The 19,116-nt window shown below is 43.4% G+C and overlaps 1 protein-coding gene across 4 annotated transcripts in view; it reads right to left on the minus strand.

Moving 5' to 3' along the window:
* LOC142566243 (uncharacterized) overlaps positions 1 to 19,116 on the minus strand; it is a 209,859-nt gene that overhangs the window by 160,589 nt on the left and 30,154 nt on the right. Inside the window, exon 2 of one of the 4 annotated variants that reach the window (XM_075677083.1) lies at positions 4,530 to 4,680. The exons of the other annotated variants lie outside the window; for them this stretch is intronic. The gene's annotated coding sequence lies outside the window, so the exon portion shown is untranslated. The remainder of the gene's footprint in view (positions 1 to 4,529; positions 4,681 to 19,116) is intronic. 4 annotated transcript variants of the gene reach the window in all.

The following is a 19,116-nucleotide window of genomic DNA, read 5'->3' on the forward strand; positions in this document are numbered from 1 at the left end:
TAATATCCGAGATTGTACTTTGTTGTATGATGTGTACATAAGCCACAAGGACAGTGTGCGCCAGCCGCCACCTCATCGATTAAATTAATCGACTCGCAAAGCACATGGTGCACAAGATCACGGAGTGGACTCGGAAGTTTGTAGACAGTCCGTTGATGTCCAAGTCAGGGACCTCGAGGGCGACTCAGTCATTTCCTTGCCGCACGTTATTGTGCCCTCACACACTGTATCACAATTCTGCGTGTCGCGTTAGAGCCACCATCCTAGGAATGCTCATCATGTGTAACCAATAATTACAATTTTAAGTAGACACCTATATCTTCTATGTTTACTAAATCTTTATGGAGAATATCTTCAGTGCGACTCTTTGCAGAGACAATGAATCCGACAGCTTAAAGGACCACTAAAGAAGAATTAAATTAATTACATTCTGGGGTTTTACTCGCCTAGACAACAATCTGATTTTGAGGCACACCATGGTGGGGAACTTGGGATTATATTTGACCACCTAGGGCTGCACGGTACATGGCTAGTTTTGCATTTCACCTCTACCAAAGCTCGGTCGTTTGATCCTGTGCCCTCGTGCTTAGCTGCACTGCACCTATGCCAATAAGCAAGCATTGCAAGAAAGCGCTAAAGAGAAAAATAATTTCAGGCGTATTTGTAAATGACCTCCCTACAATTCAAGAGATTAACTCGTACCGTGACAAGACGCTGAGTAAACTGTAAAAGGCGCAAGAGAGAAGATTGGTGGCACTGCTGCCTTGAAATCGCCGCACCAGCTTGCTGTGACGTAATGTGTTTTGATAGTGTCTACTCAGGTGTCGCTAATTTTCTTACAAATAAAGGTGCTCTCCATTGTATTCCAAAAAGCCAAAAACCAAAATTAAATTGCGTGAAGAACTTTTACCGAATCAAAACGACTCACGTTTGTAAAAATACTTGAAATCCATGATGTGACAATGTGGTGTCAGCACGGAAATTTTGAGGCGTTGCTCAGAAAATTGAACTTCGGGCTTTATTTTCTCTAATAATCAACCAACTACCAAGAAATTGAGAGAAATACATATTTAAAACAATGCTTTTTAATTTAAATCGATTTAGGGTATCGTTAGTGTCCCCTTAACAAAAAAACAAGGAGTGCACTTGGCTGCACAATAGGCTTACATGCATCAATGGTTCTCATTGAGGGAGGATTGCCAGTATAGCAGAGGGCATGCACTGGCTGACCTAGAGGCTTGCCCTGCCAGCTCTCCTAAACCTCCAATTTCCAATTGTTTTGTGAGCAGTGATGCGATATGTTCATCTTAAAGAGACACAATGCCAAAGCGATTCATGCCGCGCTGGCTGCAGTATATAATGACCGGTAATGCACAATGTCCAGCCCGGCATCAATCTTTTTGATATTTGGCCCTTGAAATGCAGAAAGCCCGCATCACTGCTCGTTCTTCAACAAACATTCCGAATGGTTGCTGCTCGTTTGGTTTGAAGCCCTTAGCAGTGCACTCCTGTATGACATAACACATAACACATTTGTCCTGCTAAATCTAGAAAGATGCTCGTGCACTCATGTGCGCTCATGTTGACCCCTAATGTGTACACCAAGTTCCTGAACGCCCTTCCTATATCAGGCATATATTCTGAAAAGGCGCATTCTAGGTTTAATATGTTCACAGGTGACATAGAAATTTACTCCCAGTCCCGGTGCAGATGCAAATTCTCTCAGCTGAGTTCTTAAAGTCATCAAGTCTGCTACTGAAGGCACTGTGCACCAATTCATCAATAGAGCAAATGCTTGCAGTCGCACCAACAATGTTTTTTTTCTGCTCCCTGCAACAAATGCATCACTGCATTTGATCATGGTGATGCTAGAGAATGAATGGCCCAAGAAAGCATGCACCCTTCGCACTCTGGCTGTGTTATCTGCCAGCTCATTTTGAGTCGGAAAACAGATGTCAGCATTAAAATGTGAAGCCACGATGCGCCAAAAGCAAGAACCAGTAGAGCTACATGGACCATGAAGCTGACGTAAATGGACGGATACAAATGAGTTATTGAAAACGTTAAAGTGTGGCTGCTCTTGCCACTGGCATTTTGAGGTGGGCAAATGATTTATTTTTAATTGCTATCCTTAAAAACTATTTCTGCTCATCTGCTTAACTGTTGTGGCCACACGTTGAAGGCAGCTCCTTCGTATAAAACTACAGTGTTTCCTGTTTTTACTCTCCGTCTGTCTGCTGCTCCTGAGGTTTTGTTTACTCTCAAAGAAAGGGTGTTTCGTAGAACTGCTCCTCCGACAAAGCATTGTTCGAAGCTTGCGGGAAAACGTCGTTTAGTTCAGAACGATGCCCCTTCCCTCTGTTTACTTTATAGTGCTCGAATTCAAAGGAGAAATAGCTTTTCGACATAACTAGCTACTTCTACGGTCACAGAAACTTTGCTAATTATTGACGTTTATGTCTTCAACAACGCATACATGCCACCTGGAAACACAGTGGGACGACACGGCAGATATGCGCTGGCATACCAAAATTCTAGTGTTGTACAACTAATCCTCGCAAGGAAAGGGTAGTACTAGGAAATAAAACTATAAGAGAGGCGCGGGGAAGACACGCAAAGGCGCTGTACGCATTTTCGCGCTTTTGTTCAGCGCGTCGTAAAGGGCGAACAAGGGGAATTCGAAACACACACTCACTCACCTTTGATGCGGCCGAGTCGGAGGCGATCATGGCGATCTTCGAGGCAACAAGGAGCCCAAAAAAGCGAGGAACGCGCCGGAATATTCCAAAGATGTCACAGCGAAGCACGCAAAGAGCTCAAAAAACGCAGGAAGCTCTCAAGCAAACCGCGCGCACGAACTCCAGGAATGCGCTGATGCGTCAAAAGCGCTAACGCCCATTCTTACAAGTACACACATATAAATACTCGCTTATACCAACATGAATTAGAATATTTATTAACAAATTTTCTAATATAATATTACTGCTTAACAATTGCTGCGATTCGCAAGCGTATGAAAGTTTTCGGCTGTTTTTTTATGAAATACTCTATTGCAGTAACGTAGTGCACACCGTCCGGAGCTAACGGAGTCCACAGAAAATAGCGCACAATTCAAACGTCGGCAACGCAGCGCCATCTGTGAGCGCACAGTTTTCATCGTCTGGGTTACAAAAAAAAGGTAATGCGTGCAGTAACAGCGCGATACAGAAATGTCGGTGTTTGTGCTTTTTAGTTCGATATCATGGTAAAGCGCAGACTGTCTGTCGTCCCATTCTTACAACGTTTGAGCGTGTGCTTCTGCGCTATACGATTTGTCACCGGAAAAGTATAGCAGCGCACATTTGTTTGGTGGCCAAGCCGATTCCCAGCACATTGGCCAGAATCCCGTCCATGTCCCAGAAAAGGCCTTGGCCTCCATGCAAAAGATCAGCACCATGTTGTACATGTCGGCCAAACGTTTCGTTTAAGTGAAACGCAATCTTTAAAAACCATGTTTACTACTTTCTCCACGACACCCGCCGTGGTGGCGTAGTGGGTGCGGCGCCACAAACCCGGGTGCGCGGGATCCCGGCCGCGGCTGTTTCATTTCGAAGGGGGTGCCCTGCAAGAACGCCTGTGTACCGTGCATTGGGTGCAGGTTAAACAACGCCAGATGGTCAAAATAAACCCCTTCCTACGGCGTGCCTCATGTTCCAAGCACGGTTTTGGCATGTAAAACCTCAGACTTGCATTTTGTTAACTTTCTCCGCCATCTTGCCCATATTTAACATGGACGTGATGCCATTTCCTAACTCACAGCCAGGGCACTGGCCACTTACAATGGACGCCGGTGGGAATGCAGGAGAGGTCCAATCACCGGTTGTTGGTCATTGCTTGTAGGGACGTTTGTCTTCATCTGAAACTGCATATATATGTATGCACACACACGCAGGGTGTCCCAGCTAAATTGGACCAAGATGTTGAAAAGACCTATGCGTTCTTCAGAAGTCGCCTGGATGTTGTTAGCGTTTATCTAAACTTAGATTATCATTTTCTTGCTCGTGTATTTCTGAGTAATTAGCCGAGATAAATTAATGAACTTTTTAAAGAAAGCTTGATACGTTCAGGCGTATAGCAAACTTGTGGATCTTCACAAATATTGCTCAACCCAGGTACATCCAACGAGGTAGACTTAGCGTGCCCGTTTTTACTCGGGAAAAACGAAAGCGCGCGGAGTTTTAAAAATACCACTTGACAGCACTCTCTGTGCGCCCGAATGTACCATGATTACATCGCTCTCATGGCTGATATGTAAATAGATCGACAGCACGCCGCGCCTTCCCTTCACTTACGAGAAAGGGATTCAACCTCTGCTCGGCTCTGACATTAGCGACAGCGGCTGGCGACGGCGCTCCGAAAAAGCGCTTTGTCAGCAGCCGCTCGCGCCTGTCGTCGAAGAAGGCACCGTCATCAGCCGTCTATTCCGATATGACGAGAAAAGCAATTTTTTTCCATCGTTCAAGTCGATGCGGAATACAAAAAATACGCACGAAACATTTTGGGAACTTGAGGAATTCGACGCGCCACTGTGCGGGCGCATTTCTCCTATTTTCTGCAATCCTTAAGCCAGGCTGTCTCCTCGCTCCGAGACAGTTGTCAGCGGCGGCGCTCCACTCGCGATGACTCGTGGTGAGGGTGGAGCTGCATGGATGGATTGATGTTATGAACGTCGCCTTTGGAACGGGGCGGCGGGTTGCGCCACCAAGCTCTTGCTATTATACTTCCTAATGTCCTACCTAGGTTAAAGAATAAAAAAGAAAGAAAAAACACACTATTAACTCCCACACCCAAATTTTCTAATCCCCTATTGCGAACTGTGCTTTTGTACGTCTTCGTTTTTTGTCGTTTGCCTAGTTTTCGTCCACCAATCTTCCAATCACCTCTTACTAATGCCTATTGCGGATATGTTTGCTTTTCCACTGCTGTCGCTGAACCCAGGGGCTTCAAGGAGGCCAGTGGTGCCTAAATCGACCGCTGGATAGACGTCTTCACATTCTAATAAAACATGCTCCATAGTTTCCCTAGCTTTACAGCAGCAAGCACATGCTTCTTCTTCCTTCTTATATCTCGCTTTATAGGTGCGTCTTCTAAGGCATCCCGATCTCGCTTCGAAAACTAATGAGCTTCCTTTTGAGTTATCATAAATTGTTTCTTTCCTGATTTCGTTTTTTCCTCTTAAGGAGTTACGCATGGCAGGTTTCTTTTCCATTGGCGCCGCCCATGAGATTATTTCAGCCCCTCTGACTTTCCGCTTGACCGCCTTTGTTGCTCTGTTACCCACTCTACAGGCCGCATACTTGCTGTTAAGCTTCCAAGTTCTTTTCCTCCAGTGTGAGTCAATGTTTTTGCTGTACAGATACCTGGAACACTCTCCCAGCACGTATACTTTCTTCCATATTCCTCAGCCGTTCTTCATACTCAATTTTACTGCGAGCTTCCCTTACTTCAAAACTAGTCCAGCCCATATCACCCTGCACAGTTTTATTTGTAGTCTTCCCGTGAGCGCCCAATGCAAGGCGACCCACTGACCTTTGGTTCCCATCGAGTCCTGATTGTACCCCTGATTTAAAGCAAACAACCGCATTTCCAAAAGTAATTCCTGGAACCATTACACCTTTCCACATACCTTGGAGGTCCTCGTACCTATTGTATCCCCATAGCGATCTGTGCTTCATTATGGCTGCCCATTTCTCTTCCCCTTCACTGCTTTTTTTCTGTGTTTCCATATATCTATTGCCTTCGTTTATCCATATACCAAAGTATTTATATTTTGTCACCCGAGGTATTTCCTGGCCCTGTATCTCCACTGTCTGTTCACTGTTTTCATTGAATACCATTACAGCTGATTTTCTAACACTAAATTTCAAACCTAAATTGTTGCCTTCCTGTCCACAGATATTAGCCAGACGTTGCAAATCACTTTGCTTGTTAGCTAGCAACACAATGTCATCCGCATAAAACAAACCTGGGAGCTGCTGCTCTGCTACTGTTCCCGCCTGTTTGTATGAGAGCTTAAACCCGATATTACTTCCTTCTAGTGCCCTCTCCATCCTCACCATGTAGATCATAAACAGCAGTGGGGATAAAGGGCACCCCTGCCTCAGTCCCTTGTTGATATCAACTTCTCCTACACTCTAAAAACTAGGAAGGGTATCGCAGGAGTGAAGCGGCCGGTTCACTCTTCAAACCGTCGTTTTACTCTCGCAAAATGTCGAGGAGAGTGAAATGCATTGTTCACTCTGTCACCAAGGAGAGAGTGAAAGGTGCTTTTCACTCTCCCCTTCAGAGAGAGAGTAGAATGCCCGTTCTACTCTTGCGGCAATAGTGAACAAAACGTAGCGTAATCTTCTGCTTCAAGTGTAGGTGGCTGGCCCCGAATATGGCAATGTATCAATCATGCACGCTGAGCAAAGAATACATCGTTTTGCTTCTAAGAGAACAGGCCGCCGCAGTTCAAAGGAACGCGTAGCGAGCGCTCTACTTTCTCACTCGGAGTTGCTCCACCGCGCGCGCGCGCGCTCAAGATCGCGGAACAACACAGCACCGGAGAAAGGTGATCCGTCCAGCGAGCGGAGACGGCGGCGCAGCAACAAATGCCAGCCAAGGGATATCGTATGTCCGCCATCTCGCGTCTCCACGAAAACACGACAGTCGTTCGTCATGCCTCGGATATAACAGCAAATCCTCCACGGTAAGTGAATTCTAACTTAGGTGCACATTCTCCGTATATGTCATGCTATCGCCAGGAAGTTGTCGCTGCGCTTAGCCGACGCGATTGACAAAGGACTAGGCATACGCGCTGTGTCTCTCGATGTCAATCGAAAAAGCCAGTCGTCGCGATAACTGCATGTGATTTTATCACTTTGCCGTTGTCTGTAAGAGCTTTAAAAATCGCAAACGCTGCCAGAGCTATGGTGTGTTCAATAAGACGCCAGGCGAGAGGACGCTTAAAATGGTTCGTTCACCAGCCCGTGATTCCGAGCCTATGGGGAGCGTGATTAGCGTGCGTTTTGTGTGTTTGAATTTATTCAGTTTGGCAGTCTACTGTGTACGGAACGCTGTTGAACTAAGGAATCACATAACAGAAGCCGTCATTTTGCTGGCAGCATGCTTTTTTTATAAATAAACCACGCGCTTGACGGTGTCTCGCCCAGGGGGAATCTGCGACCACTGAAGTTACGTGCAGCACCAGTGCTACTTAGAAACTTTGCCGCAGGCATTCAGCTGCATGGTGCAAGAGGTCAGTTGGGCGCGTTATCATGAACTTACTGAAAACACATGAGGAATCCATGTTTTATGCTGAAAAAAGTATAAACCCCATATAAGCGATCTTGCGCGCGGCAGCTACAAGCGACGTCGTCGATGGAGATGGCTGTCGCGTTCGCTCGTCGCCTACAAGTCGTACTCCGTGTGAGCGACGATTTTGAGCGACGCCTCCCCGGTGTTGCCGGCATGAGGGCTGCAATCACGCGTGACGCGTGCTTTAGTAATTTACGTTGACGTATTTTACTATAAAAAGTAGCATAAAATATTTCCGGAGGTCTTGCAGTAGGTTCTTATCCTTGCACGTATAAAAATTGAATCATTTGCTCGTTCCGCGTGACAGTCGGTAGCATTTGAGCGATGTACATCCAGTTCCGGCTTCGCGCTATTGGCTAGTCGCTCATAGCACTTCCGGGCGACGAGCGACGATTTCTAGATTTCCAGAACCGAGCCATCTGTTCAAACGACGGCCCGTTTTGTCGCTCGAAGCCGTCGCTCGTCGCCGTCGCGCGCTAACTCGCTCTCACAGTGTTTATCCCTAAGACTGAAATGTTTTTGCTCATGTATTGAAATGGTGTGATTATAGGTCTGGTTTTGTCTCCTGTTGCGGTTTTCGCGTGCACGGTGCGAAACTGAAAGGATGGATGCTTATGTCTACGAACTCGGTGAATTGTCGAGCAGCTAGTTATGCATCGGCATCGAATGTAACGGCTGCTGTGTAGAATTACAATTGCAGCGGCGCTTTGCATACGCTTATTGTTTTGGACATGCCTGTGCATTTGCTAATATGAGTTGGAGTGTCAGAGTTATGTCATATGAACAGCTAAATCAGCCTTCCTCAGGGGGTTACAAGCGTAGTGTGTGCATTTTGCTATTGCATGGCAGATCAAAATGTGTTTATCGCTTGAATATTTTTAGTAGAGAAATAAAATATCAAAATAAAATGTTGCTTTAATTCCGTGTTACCAGTCTGTCGTACACAGAACAATAGGTTGGTGTAATAAACTAATAACTGCGGTTTAACTGCAACTTTTACATGCCTTCAAGAATCTAAAATGCTAGATTTCAAACTGCAGCAGTAGTCGGGTCTGTCAAAAATGAACTCCATTGCGCACCTCATACATGAAAATAAGTTCATGCCTTTTAGTAAGCTTAGATGCAGGCCGCAGTGAACTTTCTTGTTAGTATTAAATGTGGGTAAGCTTGCCATAACAAGCCTTGTTGCCCTTTTTTATAGGCACATCCATATATCCATTGAACTGAAGGACAATATTTTCATCCCTACTGAGCATCATGTTTGCAGCTATAATCCTCAAATTATGGCTTCAGCAGTGGCACAACCAGGGATGGTGCGGGGGGCACACTGGGCATGTGCTTAGGATGTGTCACAAGTGGTATTTGCGATACACAAGACTCATGACAGACCTATGACGTCTGAAAATGACCAGTATTCTATTCATTAGCAGGAGTAGTCTAACATTCGTGACAAACAAGGATGAACTGTTGGTTATTTGTTTTTTGCTTAAATCTAAAAATTGAAGTTAGTTTAGCAGTTGACTGTTGCAGTCATTTGGATGTTTTGTATGCATTTCACTAGGAAGACTAAGAGCTAAGACTTTCTTTTATTGCCATGACCTTGACTGTCTTGATGTTGTTTTGCACCATGCCCTTGTGTTGACTTTTGCATACAATATTTTTCAGGCACCCGCTTTATATAACGCAAGAAGGCAGCTGCAAGGACACGAGGATGTGAAAGAGCCAGTGCAGCGCGACTTCACGTAGTGCAGAGGAGCCAATGCCAAAAAATCAAAATACATTGGCATGCAATTTGGACAAGAAAACTAGTATGTGGGTATATTGGGTGTACCATTTGACCAAATGTCAACAAAATAAAGATACAGTATGTTACACCAAGATGAAAATTCTCACGTGCTCCAGGAAGTCATCTTAACATGGTATATTTATGTAATGTCTCTGATTGGAAAGTCAAATCAAGTATGCTCTCTGGAGACAAACACATAGCAGCAAGTGTCATTGAAAAGTTAGAAATGTGTTTTAAAAAAGCTGATTAGTTCTGAGAAGTGACTGCTTTTTGTCTTGCCTCTCAACAGATATATCCAAGTGATAAAAAAATAGTGATACAATGAAATTGCATATCTGCTTAGTGACATGATATATACTTGCAATGAGCACGGTGCCTGTGTTTACTATAAAAAGCAACAACCCATGCTTGGTTAGGTTAGGCCCACTACAACGTGCAGGCATGGGGGGGGGGGCGATTGGTGCTTTTTTTTATTTCTGTGTCGTGAGGTTTATTGACGTGTGTATAGGTGCAGTGGCACGCAGTATGGCTAGTACAAAAACGGGGGGAGGGGCAGATATATGTCGCTCACGGTACATGACACAGTGCAAAGGAAATCCGTGTTCAGCAACTATGTTAAATGCCATGTACGTAAATTTTACAACGCTACTCATTCGAAGCGTGCACAGGTGCATATTGAAGAAAAGTTTTCCAAGGTACATAATTTAGTGCGTAATTTACACTAATTTTGCTCTAACCACGTAACATAATAATTTGAATATACTGCACGGAAAAACCTAGAGCGAATTAAATTGTGTGTCAGGTTCATGTGTATACATGTAGTCTTTCCTATGCATTAGGTTTTTCGCGTAATGCATTACCAGTTGACAGCCTATCTTATCATGTTTACTCTGTTTACATTACAGTTGTTTATTAGTTTACTCATTTGTTTCGCAACTTATGAAATGCCGGTGTAAATATATTTTCAACATTTGACATAACCCTGTATGTTTTGTAGGGAAACCCAGCACGTGCATTTCTCAGCACCCAGTCAACTGCCAGAAGTGACTCAAACACAGGTCACCAGTAAGTGGACATCATTTGCAATTTCACATTATGCAGTTGGCTGCTGCCTTGTACTGAGGCTTTTTTTTAATGAGATGGTGGTGTCGTTCTAATGTACATTTTGACCACAAAGGTGCGACCATGTCTCACAGAGGCATATATGGTTGCTATTCTCTGCGAGGGACGTGTTCTCGTGTTCGTGAAGTATTTGTGTTTGGCAGTATTGTCGCCCAATGAGTCAGATATAAACACTAACTCGCCACTGCCGGCAAGTAGTTGCGAGAAACACCATATATTACGACGCTGTAAAGTTATTTCATTAATTCGAAGGAAAGTTTTGCAACAGGAAAAAAAGGTTGCTATTCCAGGTAAACATGTCTTTTTCTCACAAGTTATTTAACCAAACTGTGGATGCGTGAAATTCGTGACTTATGAATAGATTTTAATTCATCCTTTAGTAATGCTTCTAAAAGAGACTAGAAATAGCATGTGACTACCTCTCCAATCAGCAGATCATACACTTAGTCATAAGTGGTAGTTCCATGCAGTCTCGCACTCTATATAACCTTTCCTTTCAGCAGCATTGAAACTGGTGGCTGCGTTTTCAGAAGGAGGAGTGCACTTGGCACTGTATATGTATGTGTGAATTCGGTTTTCTTTGTATGTGTCGGCTCACTGACACAAACAGTGCAAAAATCAGTTGTACCATGAGTATGACGACGCCTTCTGCTGCTAGAAATGTGGCATTTCATATTCTATAGTACTGCATGACATTTAAATCAAAGCTAGCACATAAAATGATCAAGAAAACTAACCGCTATTGTAGCTGTTTTCCTCAAAGAAAGCTTGTCCTTTATGGGCTGTGTTAATCTGAGCTCTCCACCGATGTTTCAGTAGTATTATCCCTTAGTGAGTGAGAGATTGGGGGCAATTAATCGTGTTAGTGCTTAAATGGCGTTCTAATTATGTGTATTTGTTCAAACAAAGTTGTCTAGATTACTTTATTGTGTAGTGCAAAGCTTATGAAACTATCAGCAGCTACTGAGTTGCTAACATACATATGCATTTGAAACTATACAGGTGGCACTCGGCTGTACCACTGCAGTGCTGCGGAAATTGCCAGCACCAGCAGCCTTGCAACAGCTGTTTCACAGCATGTCGGTATGTGCTAATTTATAGTTATGTTGATTTGGGCTAGTATTATGAACCACTGCTACTATGTATTGTGACAGATCCATATGATAAGTGATGTAATGGGCACAGCGAAAACCTGTGAATGTTTTACAATGGTTCTTAAAAAGGCTCTCCTTTTCATCACTGGAGCAGGGGAGAAGAGCACGCAGGCACTCCTGAATGTACATATATTTCAAAAAATGAGACACACACACACATATATATATATATATATATATATATATATATATATATATATATATATATATATATATATATATATATATATGTAATTAAACCACACACACACACACATATATATATATATATATATATATATATATATATATATATATATATATATATATATATATATATATGTAATTAAACCAAAGGCAGGGACATTCCATCTTTCATCTTGAATTGACTTGTACAGTGCAAAAATACAACACAGACCACAGAGAAGCCCGCATGTTAACAGGTTTGAAACACACAATAATTTCAACAGATTTGATACTTCAGGTGTGCTATTTTACGGGAGAAGGGAAAGAGAAAACCAGAAAAAAGAGTGGAGTGGAAAAGAAAGGAATCGTACCAAAAAGCATGAGAAACATCGTGCAGCCAGGATCGCCAGCAGGACATCTAAAAAGCACTCTGATAAAATTACATACAGGGCAACCTTACGTATTGTTTGTTTCAATCAACTCAAATCAAATGCAGCCATTACTGTAATCAAGTTGTTTCCTTATGTCATATGAGGGAATGATGTGGGCCCAAAAAACTGTTTTGAGCTGAAGGATTATGTTCCATGCTAGCCTCATTACCTGCTTTTTTATCATATTGTTATCAGCTGCTTATGTTAGGGACAAAAAGTAAGAGTACAAGCTTTTTCCTGATTCGCCATTCCACACAACATGTCTTTGTGACTATGTACGTGCAGATGATCCATAGATGAAAAATGTTCAGTACAGTAGAATCTCATTACAAGATACACTTGGTTGTAAGAGACATCTGAAAATGGTTTGGTTGGTTTTCCAATGTTTGCCACGTTAACAACACTACACAAGAGACACCTTTGTTACTAACGACTTTTTAAGTATTCACTACTTCGAAGGGACACAACCCAGACACATTCACGTCATGCACCTTGTGTGCTCCGAAGGGCGTAAAGATCACGCAATCCTCACACAAGTCAATTGCGCATGTCTCTTTAAGCATGAACTAGAAAAGGAGGGCAACGAGGACAGTGCAGGGCAGAAAGGGTCGGCAATTGAAGCTGACGAGCGTCTAAGAGCACCTCAAAGGTACTGCGAGCAACAAGGCTTGCAAAGTGAAGTGTTTAACTTCCAGAAGTTAGGAAGGAAGCTAACACAATCTACAGTCACAAAAAAGCTGTGAATGTCTTCTTTAAAGGGCCCCTAAACCACCGAGGTTGAAATTTAGTTGCGGTGTTGCAGTTGTACATGTTAAGGCAACGAACACGTATCCACGAGAATTTTTTGAAACGGTGCAGTAATAGTGGAGCTACGTGTGTTTGATTATCGAAAAGTAGTCCCCGCTCATTTTACTCTCTCATCTGGTACACGCCATCTGGACAGTATCGTCTTTTCCTCGCCTAGTACACCTCCAAATGTTACAGCACAGGCCATCACCAACGAGCTCTGTTGCTGCCGCGCAGGCGCGTCGTCCTGCGAGGGGTGGCGCTAATGACCTCACCAATATAATGGAACTGTATGGTGACTCTAGTTGCAGAGCCTCATAGGGAGACCCTTCTGTTGGCGTTTCTGTTCTTTGTCCCCATTGGCTCGCACAACGGCATCGCGAGCAACGCGACGAGGAAGAAGGAGTGTGTATTTGCTTGCAGGCCTTGCCGGCAGTCGTACACTTTCGTTCGACCAGTCGACAGCACCGGAAACTGGTGACATCATCAGAGACAGCCTGGTGATGTCAGGACAAACTGGGGGGTGCAGGATAGGTCCAGAGAGGCGCACGGGGTCGTTTTCTTCATATTGTGGTGCTCCCACAGTGCTACGCACTGTGGCGTTTGGCATCGTCAATTGTGACTGCATTCTGATTTTGATGCGCGTGTTTACTTGAAATGTTCAAAAAATGTCGAGAAGTGGTTCAGGGACCCCTTAAGCCACCCTGAGCAATTATTCCTTCAGATATATCTAAACATACTTTAGTGATGATGCATAATAAGGTGATCTAGTCTGGCTCCTCAGTGTTTTAAAATTTTTGGTTTTGAGAGACATGTTTCCTGTGCCTCTTGAGTATCTCTTCTAATGAGGCTTAACTGTAATGTACACAAAATTGTGTAGCTCCTCCTGCAATTATTATTCATTAAGCCTGGTCACTGATGTGCAAAGCTTGTGGTTAAGTTTTGATGTCCGTACTTTTTAGAGCTATGTTTATTAATTCAGGCTGTTCTTATTGGTTCTTCGATGCAGGAGACAATGCCTACGAAATTATTGGCCCTGATGACGAGAGCCCTCAAGGGGCAAACGACATCGCTGTTGCAGAAGTGAGCCCGATACCACCTGAAGTTACCATGACAGGTGACAAGGCAGCAATAGATACAGAGACGGCCATGTCTACTGCAGCTGCAACAGTGTATGAGGCAAGCAGCAGTGTGTCAGCATCAGCAGCAGTGTCAGAAGGAACCGTAGCAGGCCTGGTAGAGCAACATGTGTGCTATCACTGACTTTTTTTGTAGTGCATACAACTCATTTGCTCAACATACAAAAGCTTTTCACCACGACTGTGAGCCAGCGTTCTTGTGCAGCAAGTGCAAGACGAAGTTAGGTGTTATAACACAGTACAAGCATCACTTTAAGATATGCAAACATATTACAGTTGTTGCCTCCCCAGCCAGCGCACATGGCGACAACAATGTGGAACACATGGTGGGACACACCTCTTCCCCATTAGAAGATAGTAGAGACTGTCAGTGTTGTTGCTAGATTAACTGGTCTTTGTAGGCAACTAGAAGGACAACACAGGTGTCATAAGATTGTTGTTGATGTTGTTGTTGAAGAGGTAAAAAAGAAGTTTGATGCATCTGAGGTGCCCACTGATATTGAGCAAATCGAAAACAACCACCTGAGAAAGCAACACTATCGAAATTCGGGTATCTATGTGCCGCCAACTCTGGTAAGGATGTCATAGGACAGAAGTGTGATGAAAATCACACAGACACTGCTGTTCCATCACTGGTCACAGTGAGCAGTGACTTGTAGGGCAAGAGAGTCAACTGAAACGAACATTATGGCATAGTGTCATGCTCCCATGTGACCACTTTCCATGTTATTTTGCATGATACAGCTCAATCTCCAGAAACGAGACTGCAACTTGTCTGTAAAAAGCTTTCGCAAAAAATTATTCATAACACTATTAACACAGCAGTATCTTCTTTTTTTTTGTGGGTTCGAGGTTCCCGGGTGTCCATTAATGCAAAAATTGCGGAAGAAAAGAACATGTGTCGTACTTACACTTTTTTAACGAGTACGAGGGGGACAGAACTTTTCTAGTCATGCATCTTCATCATACTATCAAGTTTTTAAATGCCTTTTATAATTATTATTACCAGTGATATCTGAGTGCATTGAATGCATTTAGCAGGTGTAAAATCAGGTCAGTTGGATCAGATGCCTTATCTGCAAGAGAGCCCTATATTCAAGAAATTTGAATTAAAATAGGTACGTTAGAGACGCAGTCTTTCAGCACTTTATTGCGTATGGTTTAAGCATTGCCCAATACTTTTGTGGATGGCAGTTTCAACCGGCACAGCGCTGCGCTTTGCCACGGTCACGTGTCTACGAAGCGGTGTTTACGATTTGTGTTGATCTGTTTGTGCATTCACAGAGCAAGTTTTTAATTTATTTTTTTCCACATTCTTGTGCTGCACTAAGCTTGTATAAGGCAGTTACAAAATGCGCGCCACTATAACGAACTCTTCTGTTGAGCTTACACTTGCAAATAATAGTGTTCAGATGGCCGCACTTCTATGTAGGTGCATCGATAGCTTTGTGTATGTTCTCAGGTTTGTATAAAGCTTATATAAGCTAGTTACAAAATGTATGTCACTAAGCATTGCGATATTCTTTAAAGAACTGCTTGGTTGGTTTTACACTTGTGAATTAGTATTGAGGCGGTGGTATTTCCATGTAGGCCTACTGCTAGCTTTCTGTGTGCTCACGTGTTTGTATTAAGCTTTTACAAGGGAGTTAGTTACAGCATGTACGTCAGTAAGCGCTGTGATATTTTTAAAGAACGTCTTTGTTGGTTTTACACCTGTGAGTAATAGTGCTCGGGTGGCACTAGTCATGTGTAGGTACACAGGGACCATTTGTATACATTATGCTCATGTAAAGCAGTTACAAAGTGTATGTCACTAATCACTGTGATATTTGTTGAAGAATTGCTGTGATGGTTTTACACATGTGAATAATAGTGGTCAGGACACAGTACCTGCGATGTATAGTTGAATTTATACAGCGCCAAGACATGGGCTGTATACGTACCAAAAGAAATGTCATTATATTGTTGTGATTATTACTGTTTGGATTTTAATAAACTCTAATAAAATTGTTTCTTGTATCTATTGATGTATGGCAATTTGTCATGCAACCAAACTGAGGACCTGAACTTCTGCATACAAATAAACAGCTAATTTAAGAGTATGCTGCTCATATTCTGCGAAACCAGTTTAACAAATCTTGTACTACAATGCTGGAAAAATGACTGAGTTTACAGGGATGTACAGAAAGAGTTCTGCACTGGCTGAAGGACTGCCCAACCCTGGAGTTGGTAATGTTGCGTTTATTGGAGTAGAACAGGAAGTGCACTTCTATTAAAAATGCGACGGTCGGTGCAGAAACATAAGGCAGACGAGCAGATGTGGCACATTTTTTTCAGGGCCCTCCATGCCTACTACTGCATTTCTAGTCTTCCTGTGCTCTTCGTATAAGCCCCTGTTCCGCCAAGGTTTTTACTCCATGACAGTTGTTCTACTGGGTTCGTAGCAATATTGAAGAAAAAAATTCAATGGCTTTCAAGAACTTTCGAGGCACCGACACAGTAACTTCAAAGACCTCGTGCGATATTTTTCGTAGTTTCGACAGGCAATAACTTGTTCAACATCACCGCTAACTTTAATGCAAACAAAAGAAAAAAACAAATCGCATTTCACTGATTTCAAACATTTGAAAGGCTGCTAATTTGCCTTTCACCGCCCATCACTAAACGCACACAAGGAAGCATTTCAATAAAGCGCTCAAATTTTTTCTGCAATAGCACAATTAACTACTTGCACCTGCAACATTTGCAGTTTTTGAATACTGTTTGGTTTGACAATGTATGTGATGTCATCTGTTGCCTCAGCTTTTCACCATCAAATAAGCAATAGTCATTTGTAATTTCCTTTTATTGTGTCTGTAGCTCTCGATTTACTCATCACGGCTTTTCTTTGAATGCCTCAACTGCTCAGCTTCCTGCTTCTGCACCTCCAAGTACATTTGTCGCCGGTTCCATGTGCCTAAAACTGGTATCTGCAGCTCCTTTGTAATTTCAGCTTTAAGGATGTCGCTTTCCTTCTATTTCCTCCACAGACAATTCTCTGTGACATGCGAAGAGTGTCACAGAAGGGAAAAAAACGCTTGGCAATGTCTGCTAAGTCTAGTCAAGTGTACAAATTTAAGGACTTTCCAGTACACCTAAAGATTTCAGGGTTTTCAATGCCTTGAAAATGGCATTTCAGAAATAAAGGGTTTTCAAGGATCGCTACAAACCCTGGATTCTAGCACCTAAATAATTTTACAAGCTTATTTTGGCATGGAGTTCGGAAATTCACGCTTTTTAGCTAACGCTGCACTATCTCTGTACATTGAAGCCACGAGAGCGCAACCATTTTGGAGTAAAGAAAAACATTGAAAGCTTTTAATACCACTCTTTTTCTATGGAGCTTCGTATTGCCTAGTTATGTTTACGAATGTGCCTGGTTTTGGTGGGCGTTTCTTCGACATTTTCTGTGAGAAGTAGATGACTAACACCCGTATTCAGAAATGCATCTTAATACAAAGCTCATGTTTGACTTTATATAAACGACGCCTGGTGCGAACGTCCCCCAGACGCTCACTGCCTTTCATTTGGTGCGTTCACGACTTGCGTCATTTAGATCAAGTCAAGCATGGGCTTCAGGTCATGATGCATTTCTGAATATGGGGGTAAGCGTGCGCTATTCCGGGCAACGCATTGTGCCATTGACACGGAGAGGAAACGGGAAAACAAAGTTAACGCCCTATGCTCCTAAATTTTCGCGTACCTGTGGTGTGAGTGTATCTCGGAAGAACAAACAGCGCAAACACCAGGACGAAAAAAAGCATCAACCACACCAGCGCTTCGTGGTGTGGTCCATGTTGTTGCGTCGTCCTTGTGTTGCGCTGTTTCTTCTAAAATGCTCAACCAACTAGCCGGCAAGTCCATCCTGTGCGTATATATTGAACACACGTATGAGTGTAGATGGTCTTCGAAGCTTTTAGAACGAGCACTACCACAGGATACGAGCAATGCACGCGTAACAAGTGGACACATTAGTCATTTAAATGTGCGTGCCAATGCATGTGACGCGGCTATCGGCATAAGCAGTCTCCAAATGCTGGAATGCATGCTCTTCAAAACGCTAACGATCCGCTGCTAATGCAGGACAACAGCTCACAGCGGACTGAACCAAACTCTAAACTAATGCACTTGAAAAGAACGCCTACACGGCAGCGTGAGGCACGTCGAAATGCCTGGTACTGGCGTCGCAGTTCACCACATACGAATGGAACTGGCGGAAAAAATAAACAGAAATGCTCAGCAGTATACGCGCGAATTAAATTCATATACGTGGATGGTTGGCACGATACTTTGTATCCGCGTATGTTCGGAGAACATATAATGCATCGACTGGAAAAGCACTCGATCGTGAGCTGAACGGCACATTTGCTATTTTCCTGGGGTGACGACAAGCCGTGAATAGTTCTCACGTTGTCGTCTACGTTGTATTCCTTCGTTAGTCGTAGCAAGAAATGGAAATGATGCAATCGCAAACGTATTCCAGTACACAACAGCACAGCACACTGCAGAGAAACTCCACCCAGCGCAGCCGATTCCTCAAATACATTTGTTATATATATAACCTCTAAAAGAACACGACTAGGCATGGTGGCTCTGTGGTGTAATGGTTAGGATGTGTGCTTTGAGTTGTATAGATACGAGTGTACGCGGGTTCGAATCCACGTGATGTATAGAGCAATGTGATTCTTCATAAGTATGTGATTCCCATGACTATTGTGTTCTAATTAGATTATGTGACTCTTCATTGTGAAATTTGCGAAGATAAATGCGGATTACCTGTTAATTAGCTTTTTTTCTCCGCAGTGGCGTTCGGGACTCCCGCATACGCGTAGGCCGATTCCGAGCAGTCACGCCTCATGGTAGGCAGCTAATAGCCAGGAAAAATTATTTTAAAATCCTGCATAACTTTGCTCACGCCTTTTCTGAAGGCCGCTTGGAATTGGGCCACTGACTCTGAAGAGCCGCCTAGGGAACGGTATATCAGCGGCCCTAGTTTGATCTGATTTCCTGCCTGCATGCGTGGCCAGGACTTCGCTACGAGGGTATTGGGAAGAGTACTAGAACTCTGTTTGAGGGAGTAGAAGTACTCGGTCTGGTGGAGTGCCATTACTCCTGCGGTGAGAGTATTCGCACTTTGCGGAAGAGTACTAACACTC

Source organism: Dermacentor variabilis, unplaced genomic scaffold (assembly GCF_050947875.1).
Source record: "Dermacentor variabilis isolate Ectoservices unplaced genomic scaffold, ASM5094787v1 scaffold_12, whole genome shotgun sequence".
Lineage (NCBI taxonomy): Eukaryota > Metazoa > Arthropoda > Arachnida > Ixodida > Ixodidae > Dermacentor > Dermacentor variabilis.